At 42.2% G+C, this 13,338-nt stretch overlaps 1 protein-coding gene and 1 pseudogene across 2 annotated transcripts in view; one reads left to right on the forward strand and one right to left on the reverse strand.

Annotated features, from left to right (window-relative positions):
* The window catches only part of Ppm1l (protein phosphatase, Mg2+/Mn2+ dependent, 1L), a 273,903-nt gene that overhangs the window by 119,780 nt on the left and 140,785 nt on the right, over positions 1 to 13,338 (forward strand).
* Positions 2,649 to 3,966, reverse strand: Uba3-ps1 (ubiquitin-like modifier activating enzyme 3, pseudogene 1; annotated as a pseudogene).

A 13,338-nucleotide genomic window follows, 5' to 3' on the forward strand; every position in this document is an offset into this window, starting at 1 on the left:
AAATTAAGCCAGCAGTTAGATTTTCCTAATTCCAAACAGCTCAAGGCAGACGCTAACTGCCAACTGTTCTTCACCTGTTATATGAACCCCATCCTCTGCGGAGACAGCAAGCACCTTGTGTTTGTGGGGAGTTCATAAGCTTAGAATTGGACCTCATTCCAGAAGGATTCCGAGCTTAGTGTGTTTGATAAATGTGACTCTGAAGGCATGAGCTTTCCTCTTGTATTGAGGGTTTACATTCCAGGTTAAAGCCTGCCTCACCAACCAGTCTCTCTTACTGTCCTGGGTTGCCAGAAAATGGCATCTTTCATAGAAACGTGTCAAATTATTTATTAGTTGAATGTTCTGGACCTTTGCTGGGCTGCCGGCCACCAACCGTCTGCCTCTCTGTTCTTATGAGAAGTAAAGCCTTTGTTCTGTGAGGCTTTGTGGAAGGCAGGCCTTTAAAAGGGTCATGCTGGGTCCCTGGAAGCCAGAACTCACACGTGTTACTTGAGGCCTCAGACTGTGAGGACATGGCTCAAAGACAGAGTGACAGACTGAGTGGTACCGAGAGTCCGGGGACATGGCTGTTCAGTCATAGCAGTGTTGACAAAGGTGTGTTGACCTCTCCTCCCAGCCTCCCTTCAGCCCCTCGTAAGCCTGGTTCACTTCCAGGTCAGCCTTTTCTTAGTCTGGCAAAATTTAAACAGAGCCCCCAACAGTAAGTACACTGTGAAAGGGAGGGTAATTGAGGAAGGTCTTTTCCAGCATTGGATTTTCCATATCTTGTTTGTTCTTCTTGCAGTCTACCTTCACACTCCTCCTTTGAGAGGTGGGAGTTTGCACTCTCAGTACTTAAGATGACATAAGTCAACAGAATGTGTGGGGTAGAAATAATGTGAGTCACTAGGCTGCATTGTACAAGGCATGCCATGTCCTCTCTAGCCTCCTCTCCATTATCTTTGTTTCTTTGTTTTAAGCAAGTGTCCCCTAAAGAGCTGTGGGGGACAGTCTGGTTTGCCTATCTGTGATGAGGTGGGAGCTTTAAGAGTTAGTGTTGGGAAGAAGCCGGGTCACTGTGGGTGTGTGCTTTAAGGGGCCATTAGGACCCCAACTTCTTCTTGTTTCCCCACCCACCAATTCTGTGACGTAAACAGCTTCCTCAGTCCTCTCCTCCGTGAGCTGCATTGTCCCAGCCCAAAGCATCAGCTCAGCCAGCCTTGGCCTCAAAGCTCTAACAATGATGAGCAAAAATAAAGCTTTCTTTGAAAAAGCATTACATTTAGTTATTCCACAGTGGGAGGAGCAGGTTTGCTCATTGAATCTGGCTCTCTTCTTCCAGTAGGTCTCCAGGATTGAATTCCGGTCTCCAGGCATGGTGGCTGGTACCAGAGGGACAGCTCATTATCCTTTTCCACCATAATATTCAATGTGTCTTAAGTCCTTTTTTTAAAAGATTTTTTTAAATTTATTTTATTTATATGAGTACACTATCACTGTCTTCAGACACACCAGAAGAGGGCATCAGATCCCATTATAGATGGTTGCGAGCCACCATGTGGTTGCTGAGGATTGAACTCAGGACCTCTGGAAGAACAATCAGTGCTCTTAACCGCTGAGGTACCCCTTAGGTACTAGAAAACTGACAAGGAGTCCCGAGCCCAGGGACTTTGTGTTGTCATACAGGAAAGATCAGAGTTAAAGGAGAATGCCAGGGAGCCCCAGCTGCTCCAGCCCCCAGATGGGCTACTGGTCTAGGTGACAGGACAGATTTGTGAGTAAGCGAACTCCCACGTGATTTCTCAGCTGCAGCTCGAGAGCAGACCCGGCTGATGCTGAGTGGAACACACACTGTCCTGAGTCTCTGTCCAGACTGCAGATTCGTGAACACAGTAAACACTGTCATTATTTTAAGCCGCTTTGGGTTCATTTATTTTCTTTGGACAATGTACAATTTTATTACTAAATTGTGCATTATATAGTGATAAGTGCGTTAACATTAATTTTTTTTAAATAGTTACGATCTAAAATTGTGCATATTGGCCTTTGTGGCATTGCAGATTAATGCATGGGAATATTTCCAATTTTCATGCATGAGTATTAAGCTATAATACTGTTTAATAATTATTACGGACAAGTTAAATCCTGAAATAGTTAATACACATTTAAATAGTCACAGTTATATAAGTAGTAATAAAAAAAAACAGCCAGGGTTTGATAAACTTTAGATGTCAGATTGTTTAATGTTCTTAAAACTTAATTCTTCATTTCCATTCATCGATACAGTTCTAGATGTGTGGATGCTGAAATGCAAGCTGAGGAAGAGTCTCTTGAGCACACTAACCAGCTCATACAAGAGCTTGTCCTGCTTTAATGAGGCACTGCATTTGTTTATAATCTGTCTCTCCAGGCACTGAGGTCCATTCTCTTAATGAAAACTCTGACTGACACTCCCTCGGAGTTCAGTCTTCAAGAGAAATTCAGAAAGTTAAAGAGAGTGACTCACTAGCTACACACCTCTAGCAGCACGAATGCTAAAAATGACATCAATTATTCTTTTCTTGGGTGCCCCCTGCCTCATCTTCCCCGCTCTTCAATTAAATTCCTTAGTATTCATAAAGTATATTACTTCTGCGAGTGGTATATTATGGGCAGATTTCATTTCCTTAAGGAAAACGAGGTTTAAATAGGACAGTCTGGTGTGGTGACGTCAGTGACAGCCCGTTCTTGGTCATCAATGAGTCCCGGTTCTTTTAACAACTTGCAAAGATACGGTCGTCTTCGTTCTTCAGTAGACACTAATGACCGTAAGAGCCCAGTGCTTCCTCTCTACTGAGGCTGTGGTAGCAGCTGGAGGTTTCATTTGCAGAGAAGCACTGTTGGTCGGATGGTGTAAAACCTCTTATAGTTTAGTTCACAAGGAATGAGTACTGAATGTTTTGAGGAAGCCGATTATAACTGGGGCAGTTTTCCTGTTTCTCTGCTTCAGATGTGTATGTGAACACCTACATCACTGGATACAAAATGATGTATTAAGGGGAATGTATGCACCTGTGGTTATCTTCAAAGCCTCAGTCACAGTGGCTGCATTTGTGGAAGTTGCCGCAGGAATGGTTATTTTACTATCCCTTGAGTGAGCTAGTAGGTAATACCTCTTACATGATATTGTGACACTCTCTTTCAGACTTTTGGGAAATCCATTAACTATGTTACGGGTCATCTCCATTGAATGGAACCTCATCTACAAAAGGCTGCTCTTTAGACACTGCCGCATTCTAATCTACTTGATACAGTGCTCTAGTGCCTGGGCATAGATGTAGCGGTGCCTGTAGGGAAACTGACCTGTGGTAGAGAAAGTTCCAGGGTGCATTCAGTACAAGCAGTCACCTGGTATTTCCTTTAAAGCTTTCTGTTCCCCACCTAGCAAAGGGACAATGGAGTTATACAGTCTCCATAATTTAGAGACAATATTAGTTAGCATTCCATTGCTCTGCCTTCTGGCTAGGACAGAGTCCAGGCCACATACAATCATATGAGATTGTCTGTGGAAAGTGTCGTTAAGATGTTCAGGCTTGTTGAAATGTGGGACTTTGCTGCAGTGAAGAACTCTCATTTAGGAACCCTGCAACAACTTCAGCCTTCAATCTCTCATCTTTAGGCCTAACTAAAAGCTGTATTTAGATTAAAAACATCTGTAGTGCCCACATCTATAACATGAACACATCTAAAACCAGACAAGGCCGGATTTCACAGGAGGTCACCTACTAAGTTACCAACTCCAGTGACTAGAACCTCACACATAGCTAATAAAAACTGAAAGATTCAGTGCTTGTTTCAAAATCAGGGTGTATGTGGGGTCCAGACCACCCAAGGAACTTCTTTTCCTGGTTCCAGTGGCCTTCTCAGTCTCCATTGTTTCTGTACCCACTATCACCAGCCATTTTCTCTGCCAGCAACTCCCTCATTGTCTTTTCTCTCCAGCTCCTCGCCACCCTCCACATTGTTCACTTTGGGTTTATGATGTGGTATTATGTATCTTCAGTGATGACTGTTATAAACATTCAAACTAGAATACCTAAATTATACTATTTAGGAGAAGCAGGCCTTCTATTGCAGACAGGATCACTGATATGGGATGGACTTAATTGATCTAGTCCTCCCAATTTTACAACTTCATGCACCTTCTACCAATAGCATAAAATGATTTGTTGAGAGTAAAGTTATAGAGTTTTACTGTTTCTATTAGTAACAGTTCTCTAGAGGAACAGGACTGATAGAAGGGTGTGTGTGTGTATGTGAGTGTTTGTCTCTCTCTCTCTCTCTCTCTCTCTCTCTCTCTCTTCCTGTGTGTGTGTGTGTGTGTGTGTGTGCGCGCATCTAACTCCATGCCAGGCACCACGCCAAGTGTTTAATGCAAGGACTTACATGTGCCTGGTATGGAATTAGATGCTTCTTCTGCTCCCTACAAAGTGAGACTTGTCCTGGTCATGTAGTTAGTGTCTGGGATTCAGGACTGAGGGTCAAGTCAGGCTCTGTGTGTTTGTAATGGCCATGCTATAAATGTGTAATGGCGGAGTGAGATTTCTTCATTTGTCTTCTTGCTTCCTTCTTTCTTGACACTTTAAAACAATATTCTCCACAGTAAATATCCTTTTCCACGTCACTTTTACTTCGAAAGAACACACTTTCTATACCTCCCCCTTGGCATGAGGTCTAGTCCTGAGTATTATTAAGGTGTATTGTTTACCCTGTTAGGGTGAAAACATACGTTTTATGAGGTCCTGTTTGATTGTTGACATTTACTTTTGTTAAAACTTGTTTAGTATGTATATATGGTACACACATGTGTGTATGCATGTTCACATGTATGTTGGTATATTCATGTGTGCTTTTGTGTTTGTAGAGACTTGAAATTTGTACCAGGAATCTGCCTTTATTACTCTCCACCTTACTTACTGAAGCAAATGCCCTTGAATCAAAAATGCGTGAATATGGGGTTGGGGATTTAGCTCAGTGGTAGAGCGCTTGCCTAGCAAGCACAAGGCCCTGGGTTCGGTCCCCAGCTCCGAAAAAAAGAAAAGGAAAAAAAAAAAAAGCGTGAATACAGCTTGCCTGGCTAGCCAGCTGTAAGTGCTGGGATTACAGGCAGTCTGCTGTACCCGGCAAGTATTTTACCTGGTTTTGGGACTCTGGTCTAGTCCTCAACACTGAGAGAGCCTCTTCCCAGCTATGAAGTTGTTGAAGTATATACATTGTACCCAGAGGACACAAAAATGATTTTAATACCAATTGTTGAGTGTTTAACATTCTTGCTTTTAGTACTCCTTATTTAAATGATTTGTAAAAGTAACTTAAGAGTTTGAGGCCTTCCGAGGGGAGACTGTGGAACCATTCTGGTTTCGAGTATGTTGGTGGCACATCTTCTCTGTTACACTTGCTAGCATGGAGTGAGGGCAAACCGTGCTGGCCTCGGGTTGATTGAGAACAGGAAGCTTGCATTGGTACTTAGTGAGACCCTGATTACTTCAGTGTTCCACATGTGCATCGTGCCCCATTTCAGGAGCTCAGATGATTTATAGCTGAACATTGGCAAATCAAATGTGAGGAGAATTCAATCTCTCTGTGCCTCTCACCAGAGCCCGAAGCTGTTCTCTGAAAGTGCTCTGCATGTTACTGCAGACCCTGTGTTATTCCTCCATGCAGGGACCACTGAATCCTTTATTTAGATGAATTGATTTCCTAGGAAACAGCAGGGCCTCTGAAAAATTGGCAACCCTGCATCAAGTTACAAGAAATCCACTTAATGCAGAGGATCTCTGTGGGCACAACCATAGTGGCAGGAGCACCATGTCGGGAGGGTGTGGTCCCATTTTCCCTATTGACACAGAGGAGAATGGGAAAAGACTTCATAGTGGTTTTGAGTATAGCAGCCTGAGCCTTGCTGTGACAGAAAGCCACTGCTATTTGTGTGTGTGTGATTCAGGAATAACTTCTGCAGTTACTTAGGCAAGTAATCATAGTGTGAGCACTGCAAAGGAAAGGTATGGTTTTGCTAATTGACCACAGAGAAAGGTACCGCTGCCACTTTCTAGAATTTGTAGCTTTGCAGGAACCTGCACAGAGACAAAGCCTTACTTCTTTTATGACAGTCTGAATTTTTTTTATTCCTGGAATTTTTGCTTCAGAGAGCTAGATTTGAGTATTACCCCAAAAGTTATAATTTGTATGTGGGTCAAGAGTTTAAACATGTCTTCAGACAAGTCTGTAAAAATTAATTTACAATTAAATGTTGTTTGGGAAGCTTAATTGCCTGCAGAGAACCTTCTCCATTCTCCCCCAGACCAGAGAGAAATTTAGCATTTGCCATCTTTAGAAGTTTTCCCACTTCCAGGCTCTTGGAAGCTTGGAATGACATCCCTTTCAGCAGAGGAGGAGCCTTTTGTGTCAGTGTGCATTTCCGGTCTAACAGCTTCCTGTCTGCAGCCACATCATCCGGAACACACATGATCTTACCCAATCTAAGAGGTTTCTGTTGTTTTACAATTCTATCTGGTTCGTGAATGTAGGCATAATGTTTTGTACACTGTGTAACGTTTACCCTTGTGTTATTCAAATGCTGATTTCTCTGCCCTCATATCTTGTTTCAATCCAGACATGGCATTGTAATGTTATACCAAGAATCTCCTGTCTCAAGTTTATGTAAACAGTTCTTAACATTCATTCTCTGCCTTGTCGAGAAGAGCATCCAATGGCTTGGCAAAATAGAGAATAGGGCAGGATGTTCACCAGCCAGAGAAAGGGGGGAAGGAGAGAGGGAGATTCAGATCAGCTAGGAGGATAAAGGATTTGGAGCCATCAGGAAGGGGTCTGGAGAGAAATCATGGAAACATACCTGAAGCCCAAAGAGCCAGATCAATGATAATACGCAAATATGATGGGTTGGACAGGAAGGTAGCCAGATTAGCATAGGAGGTTAAGGTAGAGCATTTAACTGCTCAGCAATTGAGCTGCAGTTTTAAATAAATCTTGGTTTCTCCATGTGGTTATTGGGGACTAACATAAGGTAAAGAAATACAGCCACCAGATTAATTTAACCACTACATTTATATTAAAGATAGTTTACATGTGAAATGACCTTTACTTTTGGATGTTGGCTATCAGTTGCTTCTGTAGGCTATCACTGTGGTCTAAGTGGATTGTGTGTTGATAATTCAGTCCACACATGCATTGGTGTGTTCACACATGCAATCAAAGACTTATCTCTAGGAAGTATTTGAGCTAAGAATTCCAGTGAGAGATCATTGTTGAGTTCAGGATTGAGATTTGGATTTGTCTCCTTGGACTGCTGTAACAAAGTATCACACATGGGTACTGTTATTTATTACTCAACATTGTAGAAGCTAGGAAGTCTGGGACCAAATTACCAGATGACTGTTCCTACTGTGCTCCTTCTTGGTGTACCAATGGCCATCTTCTGTCTATATATCTGCTGAAGAGAGAAAGAGAAAGAGAGAGCTTTTTGGTAAGGTTTTTGCTGTTAATGTGTTTTTGTTTTTGTTTTAAATAAGGCCACAAATGGCATCAGTAAGACCATACCTTTCTGATCTTTTTACACTCAAAGGCCTTGTATCTCAGTACCATCTCACTGGGGCTTAAGGGTTTTTTCCATATGCATTTTGGTAGAGCCTCTCTCCTCCTAGATTGACCTTCAAACTTATAGATGTGTGTATTGGAGAAGTAAACAAGAAGAAGGACTAGGGGAATCCTTATTTATACATGTGCAATGATTAATATCTCTCTCTCTCTCTCTTTCTCTCTCTCTCTCTCTCTCTCTCTCTCTCTCTCTCTCTCTCTCTCTCTCTCTTTTAGCACCAGGTTCAGGAGACAGAAGCCCTCAGTGTTCTTTCAGTCATATGAACAACTTTGTACATTGAGTTCCATAGGGTTTGTGCTCCATGCTGACAGAACACATTTAGTTCATTTATGCCCAGAAACCATCACCAAGCCTCAAACATGAAACCCAGAACTATAATCGTTAGCCAAGGAACTGGTTACACATTGTTCAAGAATAGTGAGGACACCCTGTGTAAGAAGAAATATTTGCTTTTATTCCTTGAATGGAACAAGTAGAAGGCAAACAAAATATTTTTTTTCATATTAAAAGAGATGGCACAGTAATATCCTGCCACAGGCAGAGATAAGGAAGCCTCTCATGTGACTCCCATTGCTTCTGACAGGGAAATGTTGCCCCTCCTCACCTTCTCATTTAAAAGGTCTCCAGGCCTCCGGGGAATAATTTTTGCAAATTTTGTGTTCCTTTGGATTACTCACATTCTGAAGCGGAGCAGTTCTATCCCTGAAGGATTCTTTCATAGTGATCCCCAGAGATTGCAGATTATGGAGAATGGAAATCCCAAGTGGATAAGAGTTTCACACTTACAGCCTGAGGGTTCCTCTCCAGTTGCTGTCACCAGGAATCTATGGTCATTATAGTTCCTTTTGCTTGTAAGCTCTATGAAGGTTAGGCACTCCTGGATACAGTATGAGACAAGGGTAAAGAATATTTGTATTCCTGAGGATCTTGTAAATAAGTCAGAAATGTATTTTGATAGTTCTTCTGGGGCTGGAGAGATAGCTCAGTGGTTAAGAGCACTGACTGCTCTTTCAGAGGTCCTGAGTCCAAATCCCAGCAACCACCTGGTGGCTTACAACCATCTGTAATGAGATCTGATGCCCTTTTCTGGTGTGTCTGAAGACAGCTATAGTGTTCTTATATATAATAAATAAATCATTAAAAAAAGATAGTTCTTCTTAGTTGTCAGCTTGATTACATCTGGAATTAACAAAAGCACTGTGAGGGATTTTTATAAATTGTCATTTGACATGGAAAGACCCACCCTTAATCCAGATCTTTTGAGATGGGAAGACCGCCTTTAATCTGGACCATACTGTCTGATGGCAGCCTTTATAAAAGACATGGAAGACGGAAGCTTGCTCTCTCTTTGCCTGTTTGCCCTTGCTCTCAGTGGCAAGTCCATTCCTTCATTGATATTGGAGCTTACTTTTAGGATTCCAGCATGTACTGGAGACCAACTAAGACATCCAACCTCATGGACTGAACAACTAGATTCTTGGACTTTTCTGTTGGTAGATAGCCATTGTTGGACTAGCTGGACCACAGCCCATAGGCATTGTCATAAATCTCCCCTTCCCCATGAGTGTGTGTGTGTGTGTGTGTGTGTGTGTGTGTGTGTGTGTGTGTATGTTTGTGTGTATTATTCTATCAGTTCTGTTCCTCTAGAGAACCCTGACTACTGCATGTATACACTTCAGATGCTTAGCAACAAACTTGAGTGGCATATCGTTCAAAGGTAGATTGAATAGACAAATAGTACATTTCTCCAGGACATTGGTTGTTCAGACCAAAATCCCACAGAATTGAAGACATCGGCTTCACAGTCTTCATTTTATAATTTTGAAGTCTGAAGGTCAAAGGTTATTTGGATTTTTAATGAGTTCTCAAATGGTGCTGATTGTCCTGTTCTTGTGACCCCAGTTTGGGAAGTAGTGCTTGGGGTCAGGGAGATGAGAGGAAGAGAGAGCACAATAGAGGAAGAGAAGATTGTGTGCACAGAGATGGACTTTTGCCAGCAGCCATCTGTTGGCATTGGCCCTCACTCCTCTGTGTGGCTCCCATTTTCAGGGGACAGTGTGCAGTAGCCCCTGAAACATCCCGTTTGATATATGAGGGGGGACATGCTTTTTCTGCAATGTGGCAATTCCTTGCATGGAGAGGAAATCCAGGCCATCTTGCAGCTGCAGGAGAGGAGCAGTGTTCTTGGTTTTGCTCTGACTAAAGTGCTTTCCTTTTGGCATTCTCCCTCTCTCCCTCCCTCCATTCACTCCCGTGTTCTGTGATATATATTAGTCATTTTGTCTACATCCAAAAGCAAATAGGAAATATGAACTTTCAGATTTATGACTGATTACAGTAAAACTAGAAAAATGGAAATGAGAGCTATTAGGAAATTTCTAAAGGTGAAGGGTTTGGCAAGCTAGCTACTTAGAAAAGGGCTGTTTTGTGCTTTGGAGAAGAACTTGTGCTGACTGGATGTATGTTTCTGGAAAATAAATGCAGCAACATTTTCCAATCCTCTGGCTGGATCTTTATCATAAAATTTTACTGCAGTGGAGTGGGAGTTGCTATTAGATTTGTAATAGTCCAAACCGTTCGACTCTCGAATATGTCTTCCAACTACTTCATATTTCTGGGGAAATAGTGTCTTGTGGATTTATTTTTTCCTAAGCACAGAATCTGCACTTAGATTCGTGTTATTTAAAATTTCTATGTAATGCTCCTTTGAGCAGTATAAAATCCTCTCCTAAAGTGTCTCTGCCTTTAACTGAAAGCAACTCCCAAGGACTCAGTCAAATTGACTTTGGGCATTCGATTTTCTTCCTCTTGCTTCTTCCTACCCTCCTCCCTGCCCACCGCTTCAGTCTTGCCCAGTGATCCCTTTCTCTGTCTTCTTACTCATATTTAACATCCTTTCAAATCCATTGACCACAGGGTATGGGTATAGTAGGATACTACGCCTTTGTCTTACTTCATGGTACTTTTTGAACACTTGATTGCACCTAATTCCTAATAAAGAGGCAGCTTAGTATTTCTCCAGCTTTTCAGAAGCATTTAAAAATAGGCTTCTCTGAGGTAATGTTTTCTGTCTTAAAATGTTACTGCATTCTCGTAGTTAGGTATTAAAAAGTACTGCGCTATTATGCTGCAAATTATAGCAATCAGACAACAAAGGTTTTATTTTTAATATGAAGAAACATGTTAAGTGATATCTGTTACTTTCGTTGTATTTTACTTCTAATAAGGCTCTGATTCCAAGAGATGACACTGGTTTTTTGTTTTTGGTTGTTGTTTTCTTCCTCTCTAATCTCTCCCTCTCTCCCTCTCTCCCTCTCTACCTCTCTCCCTCTCTCCCTCTCCCCCTCTTCCTCTCCCCCTCTCCCTCTCCCCCTCTCCCTTTATATAGCTAGGCAAGTACTCAACTACATCTCCCTCTCCCCCCTGTGCCTCTCCCCTCCCCCTCCCCATGCCCTCCCTCTCCCCCTCCCTGTCCCCCTCCCCCTCCCTTTCTCTTCTTCCTTGTCCTGGATAGTTTTATGTCAACTTGATATAAGCTAGAATCATCTGAGAGGAGGGAACCTCTCTTGAGAAAAAAGTCTGTATAAGATCCAGCGGTCAAGCATTTTCTTGATTAGTTGATTGATGGGAGGAGGATCATCCCTGGCTGGAGGTCCATGAGAAAGGAGGCTGAGCAAAAGCCGTGGGATACAAGCCAGGAAGCAGCATTCCTCCATGGACTCTGCATTAGCTCCTGCCTACAGGTTCCTTTCCAGTTTGAATTCTTGTCCTGACGTCCTTTGATGAAAAGGCTATGGTGTGGAAGTATAAGCCAAATAAACTCTTTCCTCACCAAGCTGCTTTTGATTCTGGTGGTTCATCACAGCAACAGTGACTCTAGGACCCACCTGCCTGCCTTCCATCCCTCCTACCTTCCCCACCTCCCTCTGTCCCTCCCTAGTTTCCTTCACAACATTAAAGTAGGGAAATGATTGAATTGCATTGGTAGTTTCTAGACACTTAAGTTCTGTAATCCCCCCACCCCCACACACACATACACTTCCCTTTCTTGCTCCTAAATCTAGTGTTTCCAGGCTGCCCCAGATGTGCCATGTAGCCCAAAATGACCTCGAATTTCTACCTCCACTTCCTGCCTCCACTTCTTAAGCACTAGAAACTGTGTCCACCTCCACACTTGTTTATGTAGGTCCGTGGGGGGAGTTCAAGACTCCCGTGGGGGGAGTAGCTAGGCAAGTACTCTACCACTCAACTACATCTCCAGCCCGGGCACTTCTTTTTCTTTTTTAATTTGGAAGGTTAGGAGAGAGGACATTGTATGTTTGGAGGGTTGCTAAGCCTGCTCTATGCATAGTTCTTTTGGGGTAGTATTTTTCCAAATAACTGTAAGATGCCCTCCTCTCCTCCTTAAGCTGGAGGGACCCTGCGGTTTGAATCACTCAGGCCCTCTCTCTCACGGCCATTGCAGAAATTGCTTATCTTTTAAGTACCGTCTTTTGCTTATTGATAAAAAGTATTTATTATTTCCAGTATTTGTGATAGAATTTTAAGCCATGGTGTATGACCATGCTCTCCTATGACTGTGCCTCATCTCATCTGTGACCTCATACCCATCATGAAGCTTTGAATAAAGGGAAGGAGGAAAGTCGTCTATCTTGTACAAATGGCCAGTGACTACTTGAAAACAGGACTTAAGCATTCAGTATTGATTCTAAGTCTGTTTCCCTGAAAGTATACTTCTAGCTTAAACATCATCCTCACGGACAGAGTGTCTGCTGTGGAATCTTCAGAATCTTGCCTAGACTATAGCATCCAGCACTGAGTAGAACCTAGGTTGAGCTTGAATGAATGAACAAACAGAGGAATAGGTCAAACTTTGAGAAAAATTATGCATATTTATATCACAGGTTCAAGGTAGTTATTAAACTAATTTTTTTTTAAAGCAGAACTTGTCTTCTTTGGTTGCTTTTTTGAGTAGGTAGTGTAATTACACTGTATAAAAATTTGAAAGCATTGTATTAGTTTTCTAGGGTTGCTGTAATTACATCCACTGCCATCTTCGGTGACCTAATGTTATTTAATTAAATCTCCAAATGCCACATTTCCAAATATGGTCACATCACAGACATTCATCCACAGCCATAGTGGTAGGATTTGAACATACGACTCTGGGAAGGAACACGGTTCTATCTACTGTAGAAAAAAGTGTGTAAAGATCCGACATCACTGCTATCTCCAGCTCACTTCCTTGCACACTCAGGTTACTTTGAATAACTACAATCAGTTTAAAAATGCCAATGGGCAGAGGGAAGGAAGTTCATTTTGCCCTGCAAGAGTCCGTCTTGTTCTTGTCTGTTTCATTCATCAAAACATTGTGATTTTTAGCTTTCAGATTTATACCATGTCCTCAGCAGGGCTCAGGGATGGGGAAAGGAGGGGAAATGTTCAAACAGAAACTAAATATAGCGATCCTATATTAATCACGGTGTGAAGCACATTCTACTTTTCCTGTGACTTCCTCATTAAATGTCAGACGCCGTGTGGGTTGCTGCACTTAATCACCCATGCGCTGGCATAGAGTAGGCTGCTGCTGGCTTTAGCTCTAGTAATGTTAAGCCTTAGAGCATTTGGCTTGGGGATTTATTTAAATGCATGCTTTAGAATTTTGATTTAATTTATTGAGTTATAATTTACATACAATAAAG

The sequence above is a fragment of the Rattus norvegicus genome, chromosome 2 (assembly GCF_021556685.1).
Source record: "Rattus norvegicus strain SHRSP/BbbUtx chromosome 2, alternate assembly SHRSP_T2T, whole genome shotgun sequence".
Lineage (NCBI taxonomy): Eukaryota > Metazoa > Chordata > Mammalia > Rodentia > Muridae > Rattus > Rattus norvegicus.